Source organism: Hyaena hyaena, unplaced genomic scaffold, assembly GCF_003009895.1.
Source record: "Hyaena hyaena isolate Hyena2069 unplaced genomic scaffold, ASM300989v1 scaffold_324, whole genome shotgun sequence".
NCBI classification, from domain to species: Eukaryota; Metazoa; Chordata; class Mammalia; order Carnivora; family Hyaenidae; genus Hyaena; species Hyaena hyaena.
Window position 1 is genome coordinate 1,912,163 of NW_024080955.1, and position 15,999 is coordinate 1,928,161.

Here is a 15,999-nt window from a genome sequence, read left to right on the forward strand (position 1 = left end):
ATTAAGGAAATAATCAAGTGGAGTATGTCACCAAAAAGGATTATTTGCTGAGATATACTCCAGACCAAATAGTCAGAAACTGCTCTCTGAGAAGATGACATTTATTTGACCTCAAGAATCAAAATAGTGAATTTCATTAAGATGTGGAAGGAAAGAAGTGACCAAACAATTATGTAGACGCTGCTTCTATATGACTATGAAGCAGTTAGATATTTTCCATGTGGAAAAAGCAAGTTGCCTTATTAAACATGACCACAGTAGGCAGTGCAATAAAAAGGCCATAAAATCTTAGCAGCATACAATACGAAGCTTTTACTTAGCTTAGAAATCTGTGGCAGTACCCCCCAGGTCTCTCATCCTCCTGGGCCCAACAAGCTAGGCTAAGTACATTCTGATGATAATCATAACAAGGGAGCAAGTGAGGTAACTAACACTCACAAATCCACTTCAAGCTTATGCCCAGTTGTATGTGGTGACATCCAGTTGTCCAAAGTCACTTACATTGTTGAGCAAAAATCCAAGATGGAATAAGTTTACTCCTTCTAGAAAGGCCAGGGAAAAGTGTGGATATTTCTGAATAATAATATCTACCAAGTAAGGGGTGCCTCACTGGCTTAGTGGGTAGACCATGAGACTCTGGGGTTGTGAGTTCCGGTCCCCATGTTGGATGTAGAGACTACTTAAAAAATAATCATAATACTTACCAAGTAAGTGAGAATAAAGGTAAAATTTTAAGCATCCATTAGTACCCAAAGGGAGTCCCTTTGTAGCCTTTATTGTGTTCGTTTACAACACAATATAAATGCATGCTGATGTTATGCTTACAAGAAGCAAGGAACACTACATAAAGCTATAGGCACCATTGTGGTTAGACGTCAGGTACACAGGAGTATCCCTAAAGTATAACCTCTTATTCACAATTCTGAACAGATTGCAAGACATTGGTGTTTTTCCTTCTTCAGTGTGAGAACTGACTTCAGCCAAATTAGTCCTTCTAGCAACACCAAAACTTCACATTTCTAACTAGGTTTGAGATGATAACTAAGAAGTTCTCTAACCACTAATAGTGGCTTAGTTATTATTCACTATCCATTTAGTGACAAGAAACTAATACTTGTTTGAAAAAATATTCTTCATTATCGTTGGATTTGAACAGAGAAATGGCTTAATGTATGTGACATTTCACATTACATAAAATCTGTAATTTAATTTACAACATTTTGAACAGTTCATAGCTAGAATAAGTCATTGTTAATATTGAGTAATTATTGTCATTTTAAGGCTGTTAGTGTGAGGCATAAATTTTAAATTGTAATGCAAAATAAGTTTATGGATTTAAAATTAAGAGTTAATAAATGATAATAATATGTGAGTGGAGGTGAAATACAACTTCAAAAATGAAAAGATTAGTTAATGTTTCATTATATAAGGCTACAAATCTTATAGCCTTATAATAAATATATTAATATATTTATTAATTATATATATAATAAATATATAATAAATATATAAAGAAGGGGTTTGTAATCTAATGTTACCCAACACCCAGGATTGGGGCACCTGAGTGGCTCAGTCTGTCAAGCGTCACACTTCAGTTCAGGTCATGGTCTCCTGGTTTGTGAATTTGAGCCCCGCATCTGGCTCTATGCTGGCAGCTCAGAGCCTGGAGCCTGCTTAGGATTCTGTGTCTCTCTCTCTGCCCCTCTCCCACTCACGCTCTGTCTCTCTCTTTCTCTCTTTCTCCCTTTCTCTTTCAAATATAACTATTTAAAAAAATTAAACCCCCAGTGTTTAAGTTTGATATCTTCAAAATTAAGGCCACATTACAAAATTAGTAGAATTTAAAAGGATATTGTTAAGGGGGGCTCCTGGGTGACTCAGTTAGTCGGGTCATGATTTCATAGATCATGAGTTCAAGCCGCACATTGGGCTTAGCACTGAGAGTGAGGAGCTTGCTTGGGATCCTCTCTCTGTCTCTGTCTGTCTCTCTCTCTCTCTGCCCCTCTCCTGCTTGCTTGCTCTCTCTTTTTCTCTCCCTTTCTCTCTCAAAATAAATAAAATAAACATTAAAAAAATTTAAAAACATATTGTTAAGATACTTTTTTAACTCTTAAGTCAAATTATTTCAAGTCCCTTGGTAGGGATCCAGACCTGAAAAAGGTAGACAGTTGTAGTACAAATTGAAGTCACAAGAGGGTAGTCTTTCCACAGGAAAAATTTAATAGGTTTTTGTTTTCCTGTTCTATTAGCATTTATACTACTAAATTTCAAATTCTAGAGACTATGTTGATTGAAGTTAGAAATTATAACTTACGATTTTTATAGCCACAACTATTTAAAGCTGTTTTGCTATGGGATAACATAGTAAAATGAAATAAGTGGAGATAGACCATGATACATTCATAATCATAACATACTATTTCAGTAGTTAGGATTCCTTGTCTAAATGAGCAACATTTATCTAGGTAAACACATTTTTCAAAGAATGGCATATTTGTGGAATTTTTGAGGAAAAAACAGAATCTCAAATCATATGAGATTCCATTAGTTTGGGTTAATTATCTTCTCTCTTAGAATAAATGTACACTTTTTCCTCCCCAATAATTTGCTACATAGTGGTTTTGTTTTTTATTCTACTCAAGTGCTTAGTTGAAAATATTCACCAATGTCTATACCAAGAGAAAATTTGTATTCCTTTGTTGCTTTAAATTTGGGCAGTCCAGCGTCTGAAAGCTCTACTACAGTATCAAATAGGAGATGTGAAATCTCATCCTAGATCTAGTACTAATTACCTGAGCCGTATAATTTATGGAAACCAATGTATTTTACTGATTCCTTCAGTTGTTTGACCTATAAAATGAAGATCTTGAATATATATACTTGGAGATGTTTCCTTGACTTTTTCCTTCATTCTTTTCTCTAACATTGGTACCTTCACATTTTTACATGGTGAAGAAAATCATACAGAGCCAGAGTTAATTCATTGCTGTACCTGATTCAGCTGTATTCTAGATTTGCTTTGATAAGGGTATTGTTTCTCCATGGAGCAGATTTAAATACCAACTGATTTAAAACCAATAGTGCTTAAAAGCTCCTTGGTTTATCTTATTTTTCCCCACTGCTCCTTAAAATTCTCTCAAAGCATGAAACAGCATAGGAATCAGGACTTTAGATCAAAGGTAAAATGAGAGACTAAATAACTGCTTTCATTCTGGCTCAAAAGCCCATCCCAGGAATTGTATGTACTAAGAAGAGTGGAGTAAATTATGTTATAATCTATAATGTCAGCCTCGGACTTATTAAAATTCTGCTCTTGGCATACTAAGCAATGAATTTCTGTTTATGAAAAAGATGAGTAAAGGGACCGCGTGTGGGGGTTATCGGGTTGTAACATCCCACACTTCATATTTGCTGAAGATCAAGGCGACAGTTTCGGGAGCTGCCCTCTTCTTCAGCAAGTGTGATATGAACAAAAGACGATGAAAGAATGACCTTTGCAGCTCTAGGGACATGATGCTTCAGTCAGGGATGTGCAAATAGCTGGGCTTCTCAACTGGAGCTTCAAAACAATATCTCAAACTCAATTCTAATTAGCAATAAAAGAGCTATTTACCTGGAAATTATGTTGTTACGCAGGTGTGTTGCTGCTGGAAAAGCCATTCCACCACTCAGCTCAACAATGTGCATATGTTCATCTTGTTTGAGTTGGTTTATGATTATATGCAGTAGTGCTGCCAAATAAATTGTTTTCAAAATGTTAACTACCTTCTGCAGAAGAATGGTTGGTTGTCCTTATAGTATGTGGTTTTGCTTTATTCATTAGACAATCTCTGTCCTCTAAATTTTCCCAAAGGCAGAACTGTACAGAATTTCAGTCTCTCACTTTCTGTGAGGATGGAGAATGGGGAATCAGAGCATAAAAATGGGTAGGAGGGACCCCTCTTTACAAGATAGAAATGTAGCTTTGTTCTCCCCATTCCTCTGCTTGCTTAAGGCTAAGGAGGCAGATAAAAGAAAGTGAGCAGAGGGAATATAGGGATGCAGTGCATCGGGCAGGTGGCTAAAGCGACTCTAAGGTACTCTGTGGACCCACAGAACCAGAAATAGATGCTAATGGTCAGAGATTTACATAACTTTGCCTCACTGACAGGAACAATGTAGGGTAAGGGAACTATTAGAAGAGCTTTCAGTTATTTTCCTCACCAACAGGCAAGAGACTAAATAAAGCAGGCAAGGAAGGAAACTAATATTTACCTAGACTTAACTGTATGCCAGGTGCTCTGTCGAAACCTCAAAATAACCCTGAAAAGTTGGTGCCATTATCTCCATTGTTCAGATGGGAAACAAAGACGTAGAGAACTTGAAAAATTTGTCAAAGGTCACACATCTCATTAGTGCCAGAGCATAAAATTGAAACCGAAGTATGTGTTATTCAAGGACCAAGTATCTAAAATAGTTTTAAGAACTCTAAGTTGCTTTTCAAAAATAAAGAACTAACCAACCCTATTCTTACCTTTTCCATACCATGGTTTTTTTTTTTTTTTTGTCTAGATATCTTTAATGGTATTTTGCTTTTTGTTACAGAAAAGAATAACAAATTCTTTGTCAATGAAGGCCATTGCGGAATCAGGCCACCTCAGTTTCACTGAGGTTTCTTTCTCAATAATGTATATCCCTTTTTTCTTCTTGGTAGGGAAAGTAAAAAATGCTTCATGAATATTCAGAAAGGGAGATATTCTGATAACTACTATCACTCACCTATAAAGCAATATTGGATGGAAATAAGGAGTTGGAGCATTCAGAAAATAACAAAACTGTGGAACAAAGGCCACCTCAATACATTGAACTGGTATTTAGAATGCCCATAGGCTCTTAGCTCAGTTCTCATAAATATATGTCATCCATCAAATAATCCCTGATTAAAATTCTCTGGTTTATAAAACATACCTTTATCAAAAATTTAAAAATATTTAATGATATAAGCTATAAAGAAATTCCTGGTCAGAACAGCAGAAAACTGACATTTGTCAAATCCATTGGATACTGTCTTTCTCCCAAGGCAATAAAGAATAACTGTAACAGACAAATAAAAATAAAGCCATTCATAAGGTACAATGTAATGACTAAAGGAGCATATGTCAGAGGAAATGAGAATGAACAGCAGTCAGCCCTGACCTCTTTCCTTTGCCAAGGGCATCAGAGGGGTATTCTTCTTCAATGGCAGTGTATATTTATTCCACTTGGATATTTTTGGGAAATGCTGTTTACATTCTAAGAAAATGGAACAAATATGTTTTATTAAAAACATTTTAGGAAGGTTGGGTGGCTCAGTCGGTTAAGCGTCCGAATTCGGCTCAGGTCATGATCTCGCACTTAGGGAGTTCGAGCCGCACATCGGGCTCTGGACTGACAGCTCAGAGCCTGGAGCCTGCTTCGAATTCTGTGTCTCCCTCTCCCTCTGCCCTCCCCTGCTTATGTTCTGTCTACTAGTCTCTCAAAAATAAATAAATGTTAAAAATGTTTAAAAAAATTTTAGTACTTTAATGAAAACTACATATAGTATAATGAACTTAGAAAACCCTGTTTTTCTAAGCATAATTCAGAAGATACTAAAGAATCTTCAGTGCTTCTTCAAAGAAGGGTATCTTTGCTCAAAATTTAGAGGTAATAAGACTCCTTTATATTAATTGGTAAATGACTTATGGTTTTAAAAAAGAGCCTGGGATTGACTATTCCAAATATATCCGTTAAATGACAAGGTTATCACTGAAGTGTGTAAGGGTGCACACACACACAAATACACATGAGTTTGGCACTTACTGTTATAAAGGCCTGATTTCCAACATTCTATCTGGGTCGCTGGAGATGTTTTGCGGTGGGGGAGCATCAATTTTCAGTTAAAATGTATTAGGCACATTCCTTAGAAAAAAAAAAAAAAAAATTGGAAAAAATAGGAGAATGATTTCCTCAACCAAAGGTTCTCAGCTTTGACTCCATTCGACATCTGAGAAGTTTTTAAAGCTGAGTTCCACTTGAAGGAATCCTTGTCTAATTTGCCTGTGTTACCTTCTGGGGTTTTAAATATGTCAGGTGATTCTAATGTGCCGTCAACATTGAGACCCACTGCCTAAGCCTTATGTTCTGCGACAAGATTCCCTGTTACCTCTCATGACACGTGGGCTCATCAGTTTAAGAGGCTGCAGCAAAGGGCCATCTCAAACTTTCCCTAAAGTCCAGTCAAAAGCTGGGGAGACACTCCCTCCCCACCTATTACTGTGCTGTAAAACAATTCTGTCTCATGCTTGGACTGACCAATGAGTGAGGGACCAAGTTTCATTGAGTTGGAGGCTTTCAGTCCAGAAAAAACAGTGAAAGATCCAAAATACCTCATTTCCCCCACCCACTGGCCCAGCGTTTCTCTTTCCTTTAATGTTCTGTCTCAGACTTTAATTGGATTCTGTCATAGAATCCTCCAGAAATTCCAATTGTTTTATTCATCTGCCGTGTTCTGTCACTGAGGGTTTTCTCTCATGATACAACATAATCTGTGAGAACAAGAACTTTTATTTCCATCCCTATCACCTCAATAATTTGGCAAGTACACAGCTGACCTTCGATAAAGACATTTTGTTTATAGAAATAAAAGAATGATTACATGAGAGGATTGTACACTAAGAAACGGTAAGTTTCTTAGATGGCCCTCTCACAATGGCACCAGCTCTGAGTTCTTTCATAAAGTTGCACTTTTGAAATAGGAGAGTGCAACTCCTATGATAGGAGAGAGAAAGGAGAAGTTAAGGCAGCCCCTGACGGAATCTACTGTTTTTGCATCTGGTATCATCCTTACCTTTCAGGACTGTGCGCAACATGTTTTAGATTTAATGTGTGTCCTTTTAAAGTATTCTGATATAAGTAGTGGGTGTGGAGGTTATCATTTCAGCTTTAGGAAAATTCATGAGGAGGAAGAGTCAATCCTGTAGGTCAAATATGGAAATCAAGGAATTATCCTATAGCATCTCTATCTGGCAGTAGGAAAACAGGCTCAGGATTTTAAAAAGACCCTTCCAATAAATCAAACATTGGTAGTTATAGTCTAATGCTATTGTGCTATTACAGATCTTTTTCCAGAGATTCAAATGGACAAGAATTTCCACAGTAGTTATTTGTCTTAATGTTCCAAAGTGTAATATGTGGACAGAATTTAAAAAGATAATGTATGCATTATTAAGCAGTGGATATGGATCTATTGTGTGTGTGTCAGTTCGTGTATACATATATATGTATATATAATTTTATTTTCTCTGTATAATGTATATAATGTATGCATACATATTTATGTATGTGTACATAAAATTATATGTGAGTATGCATGTATATAATTATGTAATATATGTATGTGTATATATAATTGTATAATATATATGTGTGTACATATAGCCACACATACATATATACACATATACACAGATATATCTATATCTACATCTATCTATATAAAATTGACTTTGATATACCAAAAATTTTCATATACATTATATGTTTAGTCATCTTATACAAATAAGGAAGCTGAGCTTAAACATTATTATCACTAATGGTAACAAGGAGAGTCAGGATATTTACTCAGAATTCAAATTATACTCTCATTATAGTATCTCATAGTTTCTTTGTTGGAAGATTTGTAAAGGGAAACAAACTAAAATATGGTTTATTAAGAATATGTCAAATCTTTCATTGACAATACCAGTCAACATAGTCCGATTTCCCAGAAATAGATACAGATGAACAGAATATTTTTAGGTTTAATCTTATTCGTATAAAGGTATATTCACAAACAATAAAATAGTTTAAATCTCATGAGATATATTTTTATGTAGCATATCTTTCATGAGTATGACTTTTGTTCATGATATGGTAGAATACACAAAGTTAAATAAACCAAGAATTCTTTGATTTCCAAAGAAAAGCTGATGTTACTATGTTAATGATACCTCATATTGGCAAATGATACCTGGAGCCTAATGACTTCCTAGTAAAAAAAATCCCTTGTTTTTTTCTTAAGTATTATTTTTGTTACTCTTAATGAAAAATAGGATAATAGGTGATAAACAGGAACATAGAAATGATAATGGAGGCCAGGTAGTGATGACAGAGTGACTACCCCAAATTTAAATATTCTCTAGTAATGGTGGAACATTTTTTTGGATAAGTGGGAAAAAACATAAACATGCTGAGAATTTGGATATTATGGTTTTTCCCTTACAAAAAATAGAGGAATAGAAATATGTATAATAGCAATGGACTGAAATGACTGGTATAAATTTATGCTTCAAGTTACTTAGATATGAATGCCCTTGCAGACAGTATACGCTTCTTACTTGTTCAAATGAATAGATTTGGGAGAAAACATTTTAATGCTTGCACCTTAGGAAAACCTACTTATTCTGCCACACCCATAGTGTTCATCATACCCATAATCTTATTATCAGAATGTTCAATATATAAAGAGTAGAATATTTATATCCAAAATATAACATCAAGTTTTTATATATAGAAAAATGATTTTTTTAAAATATTCTTTGTGAATAAGTTTCAAAAGCCTATTGCTGACTGTACTGACCAAAATATGATTAAGATTTGGATACAATTCTATACAATTTTCTGGAACCACCCTGTTTTTCTTTCCTGATTAACTGATAGTTCCACTATCATATGCTAATATGAACACTACTACAATGCATTCAGTTGAATCAAATCTGATATACATACTCACATACATATGTTTGATATGCAAAATCTTACGATTAAATCTCTTCAAGTGTTGGAGTACCGGTGGTAGATTCAGAGCACAGTATATTCTTTAGTAATGATGAATAACAAAGAATATAATTTTGATGTCTGATTGCTTATATTTCTTTCTAACATACCCTGTTATTTCTCAAAAGAGATAAGACAAAGAAAGCAAGGAAAATAAGATAGCAATAACATTTTTGCATAAAGAAAATTAATAAATCAATCATAAGAATAAGAGTTTTCATAACACCAATTAGGTCATCTTGTCAACCCTTGAGGGCTAGTGTAGGATTGTCACTTGAAATCTCTTTTCTGATTCTGTATCAAAAATAGTTCCCTAAAGTGTCAAATAGAAGAGTATTGCCTCTGATATATTAATGTTCAGTGCTCAGAATAAATGCTATTAATATTCATTGCAGCAGAACTTTGATTGTTATCATGGTCAGAGAGCATTTGAAAATGTTTTAGTATGACTGCTAATAAGAAAATCAGTAGTTCTAAGGGCATTTATTAGTTGGATAAAAATTCCCCGTTTGAAATCACCAAGGTTTGTTAGAATACTTCTTTTGTTTGTTTATTCATTTGTTGAAAGACACATTTCAGACACTGCAGACCTCATTCTATCAGGACTTTAAAAAAGTATTAACAAGAAATATCAACTTTAAAAACACAGAAGTGAAAAATACAAAATTGAAAATCTGTGGACAAAGCAGTAAAAGGCCAAAAATATTTCTTAACAAAGCAAAAGGGGGAGGCGGGAACATTCCAGACCCAGGACCTGGTGCTGTTAAAAAAAGGTTTTACTAGGGGCGCCTGGGTGGCTTAGTCGGTTAAGCGTCCGACTTAGGTCATGATCTCACGGTTCGTGGGTTCAAGCCCCGCGTCGGGCTATGCGCTGACCGCCGTCTCAGAGCCTGGAGCCTGTTTCAGAGTCTGTCACTCCCTCTCTCTCTGACCCTCCCCTGCTCACGCTGTCTCTCTCTCTCTTAGAAATAAATAAAAAACATTAAAAAAAAAAAAAGGTTTTACTGTCATTGGCCTCAAATGAGAATATCATGTAGTGATGCTAGACAGAAGTCTTTTATGGGCTCAGCCAGAAAACTCTTATGTTGTATGACTCTATGCTTGCCAGTATGTATGATTATCTCATTTTCCCATTTCCACACCATTAAATATGATATAGTTCCTGAGTACTACTATGATTCACTTGTGAACCTCTCAGCATTTCTCCTTTTAAAACTTCCCCTTCTGCTATCTATATGTCATATTTTCCTTGCAGTTTAAGATGAGATAATTTCATGTTAATTTCAAGTATCTGTTTCATCTTAATATAACTACTGTAATTTTGATGATTTTTAAAAACCACACAATTTCCATATTCATCTGAATTTTTTAACTGATGTATACTTTAATTAGTCTAAGTGTTCTTTCAAAGTAGTATCTGCATAAAATATGATTGTGTGCAGTTTACCATGTCATAAAATTATATAGATAGCCACATAGTAAAATAAGCATGTATAATAGCAATTGATCATTTATAAAATAATATTGAAAAATCAGTTTAAAAGAGTCCATATTTAGTTTCAGACTTTTATAAAACATTAGCCAAGATGTAGGCTCAGTGTTGCAGATGAAGTTAAAGGTATATAACAGTGGTAGAGTTACTCCTTATTCAGATGGTAAGATATAGACCATGTTGTGCCTATGTGGCTCTTGCCAAAATAATTTCATTCTAGGCAGGTTACCTGAGGCTATGGACATCTCTGGCCTGATGCATCTTCCTTCCATCTAGGTTATATCAACAATATAATAAAAAAAAAAAAACAAAAAAACAATATAATAGTAGGTTTCCTTGCTAGAGGAACTAAGGCAGCATTGGGAAGCTGCAACTATTCATTTACATACATGTGTATCTCTTATACCAATAGCCTAAAATTAGTTTTACTTCTATATGCTCTAAAATATTTTCCCAAAACTACTGTGCAAAGAGTAATATAAGTAATATACATGTAGTATACCCATATGTATACATGTACATTATGTATATATAGTATATATAGTATATATAATACACAACATATATAATGTATATATTATTTTCATATGTCTATATAATTTTTTCTTTAAGTTTAAATCTTTGCAAATGAAAGTGGACTTCATTTTATGAAACAATTTACACACACAGAACTGGTTAAAAAATACAGAATTATTGGGGTGCCTGGGTGGCTCAGTTGGTTAAGTGTCTGACTTCAGCTCAGGTCGTGATCTTGCGGATCATGAGTTGGAGCCCCATATCGGGCTCTGTGCTGACAGCTCAGAGCCTGGACCCTTCTTCGGATTCTGTATCTCCATCTCTCTCTGCCCCTTGCCTACTCACACTCTGTCTCTCTCTCTATCAAAAATAAATACTAAAAAATTAAAACAATACAAAGTTATTAATATAAAATAGATACAAAATGACATTTCTATAGAATAAGAAATCAGAACAAAATAAGAATTTTTAAAAACTGGCCAGCAATACAACCACCAAAATTATTCAGGAAAATAACATATTTGTATAAATTTACTGCCTGATACTCATCTATAATACTGTTTCTTATTACAATATTATTGGCAGCATACTTTTTGATCATGTCATCATATTACTATGATTTTGTAGTTCTTTCCAAAGAGTAAAGAAAGACAATCAATCTTTATTTCAACATAGTTGATCAAAATTTATTTTATATTATTTTGGTTGGGATACACAATGCATGTGACTTTACAAAGATATATACTTACTATTTGTAGTACTTACAAAGGTTTTTAATTCTCTACATCTCAAAATTCTAAAATTTCTATTTTCTCTAATTCCCATGAGAAAAAACCTGAAATGTTATGGTATATTTCTAATCATCAAAACTGCATTCATTATCAAGTATAGAAGATAATTTCTATTTGAAATAGATATCAGTAAGTATCTTCTAGTAGCATGTATATATCTAATGACTAGATGAATTTTTATCAGACTAGCTTTTGGCTCCTGACTTCTCAAACCTTGTTTCTCCATTGTCATGTATTTCAAGTGCTGGATGCCATTGGACAAGCTCATATCACAATAAGACCTCTAACCTTGTAATGGTAATGATGAGTTGTCACAGTGGGTGGTAAGAAGATCCATGAAAGTCATTTTTACAGTAGAACAGCTAACAATAATAGCTCCACACAAAGTGAGTTTGAATTATACAAATGTATTGCACTAAATCCAAACTAAATGTATCACTAACTCAATTTCCTGTTTGTATTGCAAAATTTCCAAAGCCACTTTAAAATCATATACAGAAAAGATGTGATGAAGGGTAAGTCGAATTGGAATGTGACAGAGGTCTTAAACAATTGCACTTAAATTAACTTGTTTTTGAAAATTTAATAAGAACATATGGCTTTATAAACATGCAGTTAGAGCCTCCCAGGATGGGAAAAAGGGAAAAAGCCTGTGCAAATAAAATGAGGGCCCTGAACTTAAGCTGTATTAGCCCCACAGTAAACTCAGCTTGTAATTGCAAATATTATGGTCTTTAGCATATTGTATATACTGACACTTTTAAATAAATATTTAACATCTTTTTTAAATATACCAAAGGAATCTAAACATCCTGATGGTTCAATACTACCATATTTATTTAAAAATTTTCTTTTAGATACTATATTTATAATGTTTATTTGTGTCCTTGAACTAATTTTTAAAAAAATTTTCCCAAGAGAATTTTACCCTAAAAAATTATAATTAATGTTGGATGTTATTTTATCAAGGAGTCTCTATCCTTCTCAAACATTAAAAAGATTGCATTCAAAAATGTGTATGTATTTAGATTTTTGTTTATTTTTTTGTTTATTGTTTATTTTTTTCTGGTTCTATAAGTTTGTATATAAAAATATTATGAAAAATTTTTTTAGCTTTTTAATGTTTTTTATTTATTATTGAGAGACAGAGCATGAGTATGAGAGGGGCAGAGAGAGGGAGAGACACAGAATCTGAAGTAGGCTCCAGGCTCTAAGCTGTCAGCAACAGAGCCTGATGTGGGGCACAGACTCACAAATAGTGAGATCATGACCTGAGTTGAAGTCAAATGCTTAACTGACTGAGCCACCCAGGTGTCCCACAAAAGGTTTTTTTTTATACAGGTGCCTGGGTGGCTCAGTTGGTTAAACATCCAACTCCTGATTTCGGCTCATGTCATGATCTCACAGTTTGTCAGTTCAAGCCCTGCGTTGAGCTCTGCACTGATAATGCAGAGCTTGCTTGGGATTCTCTCTCTCTCTCTCTCTCTCTCTCCCTGCCCTCCCCAACTCTCTCTCTTGACATAAATGAACAAACATTAAAAGAGGAGTGTTTTTTATAGAATGAGGTTTTTATTATTATCTGTACATGCTTCATCAAAACAAATGTAATACATATTTTGATAAATATTAAATTTTATAAATGCACCTTTTAATGTGATAGCTTTCCCAGAAATCAGTGAATGAAAGTTACTTTTAAAAGGAGGTACTCTTCAGCTTCCAATCATTTCTCACTTTTCTGTTTTATAAATGCCAGCACTATCAAATCCTTGTAATAAAAGCAATATAAGAATAGAAGGAGGTGAGTTCTAGTAATGACAGCTGTTGAACACTTTCTGATTTGTACAGTACCTATGACACAGTGATCTATTGTTTGATTACTTTATATATTTCACCAATTAGGTTTTCTTTCAACTTCACTAAAAAATCCCAGTTTGAACAAGCATTTGTTTTTCAGCCATTCAAGTCATGTCCTTTCTCAGTTTCTTATTTCTGCTAAAGTAAACCAATAAACAAGTTTTATCAGGGCACCTGGCTGGCTCAGTCAGAAGACTCACAGTCTCAGGATCATGAGTTTGAGGCCCATATTGGTTATAGAGATTATGCAAACAAACAAACAAACAGATTCTCTCAAGACTTTTCCATGATTATTTTTATTTTATTGTTATTTACTCTATTAGTTAAAGGCAACTTTTTATGAAGCTAAAATGATCAATACAACTACCATATAATTGGGTTATGGTAAATACTAAGAATCTTAGGACATAATTTTTACAATAATTTAGGGATAGAAAGAAAGGGTTGGTCCATTAAAGCAACACAATCTCCCTATGATATATCTGAATTCTAATATCCAAAATTATCCCATTTCAAATGCCAGGCTTTTCCTTTTACAGAAATGCATGTAAGAAAAAGAAAGACATTAAGATTTGCTGGCAATTTAGTGGAACTTCACTAAAGGAATCTTCTCAGACATCAAATTTTATACCATACATTATTTGATGCCCTCAACCTTTTTATACCTCAAGGTATAAGGTTGGGGATGGTTGGGAATTCTATCAGTCTTTTATTTTTTTTAAATCAATTGTAAAATGTTAGGTGGGAGAGGAGAACTGGTATATGTTCAAATTGCAAGTATATCCTCAAGCAGAAAAATTTCACAGAAGAATATGCATCAAAATTGCAAATCTAGGTTAGAGCCTTTCCACACTCATCTTGGAAGTTTCTTCTCACCCATTTTGAACACTTATATCTTCCTTTCCACTGACTCTTTAGAAGATAGACTGAATCCAATCAAGCTATGAAGTCTTAGCTATCTCTCTCCAAAATCTTTAAATCCAAACAACTCATTTGGCTTTGACCTTGCTAAATATATATATGAGTGTAACTTACTATGTGATATAGCATTACTGGAAGGAAAGTCCTCAATTATAAAAGAACTAATTTAGCATTTATTTTCAATAAATATAAAATGTATGTAAACATATGGTCATTTGTTCAACAAAAATACTAGACCAGTGCTTTTCAAACTTTAATGTGCATAGAAATCACTTGAACGACTTATTAAAATTCAAATTCTGATTCCATAGGTCTGTGGAGAGACCCAAGATTCTGTAATTCTAAAAAATACCCAGGTGATGCTAATGTGCCACTTGCTTACAGACTAACTACACTGTTAGTAACAAGATGAAAGGCCACATTTAAACATGGGATTATGTACAAATATATAAATAAATATATATATTTATGTATATGTATTTCAAGTAGCTGGTTAAAACTAACATCTTTTGGGTAATGGAAGAAAAAGTAAAACTAAATGAAATGTCAAATATAACCATGTTTACATTCTTGTTCTATCTCACTCAAAAATATTCTAACCCAGGGATTCAATGGAGTGGTGCCACCCACACTGGGTTGTAGAAAATTGCGGAGGGGCGCCTGGGTGGCTTAGTCGGTTAAGCGTCCGACTTTCGCTTAGGTCATGATCTCGCGGTTCGTGGGTTCGAGCCCCGCGTCGGGCTCTGTGCTGACTGCCAGCTCAGAGCCTGGAGCCTGTTTCATTCTGTGACTCCCTCTCTCTCTGACCGTCCCCTGCTCACGCTGTCTCTCTCTCTCTCCTAGAAATAAGTAAAAAATTAAAAAAAAAAAAAAAAAGAAAATTGTGGGAAATATGGGAATCCTGGGTCCACACAGTTGATACGCTTTTTACTGTAAAATAAAGTGAACTATTGTAGGATTTTTTTGACACTGCTACCTACCTAGCACTTGCAGAGAGAATTAGACAGACTTTAATGTTGCACTTTAAGATCAGATGATGAGAGAGTTGAAATGACAAAAGAGATGTTTATTCCACTTCTCCACCCAGGCAGATCTCTAATAGTGTGTTTTCTTCCATCTTCACATCAAATCAATTTTCATGTGTGATTAATTTCTTCAATGGTTCTTGCAAACTAGCTTATCCTTTGAAGCTAATTTTCATAGATAAAACATGATTCTCAACCCTATCAGATCTAACACCCTTATTTTTATAACAACTGTCTTATAATGTTCTCTTTCCTATCCTGAAATTAAAAAATCATATATGATAAAGTCAACCTTCAGAGATAATTGAATAATAAATAAAATGTCCTAATGTAGATAAATGAATAGTCTCTCTCTCTCTCTATATATATATATATATCAAAGACCTTAGAATTTCCAATTTCAAAGATCTCTGTATTGAAAACACTTTGCTTAATAAGGTTGATATCATCCTTATTGAATCTCTTTTCTCTCAACTGTGCACAGGCCCCTTTTAGAAAAGTTCTTTTAATTTTTATTTTAGACCCAGTCATTCTCTTCTATTGGATCTTTATTTTCTACCTGTGTACTTTATAAAGATTAGTTTTT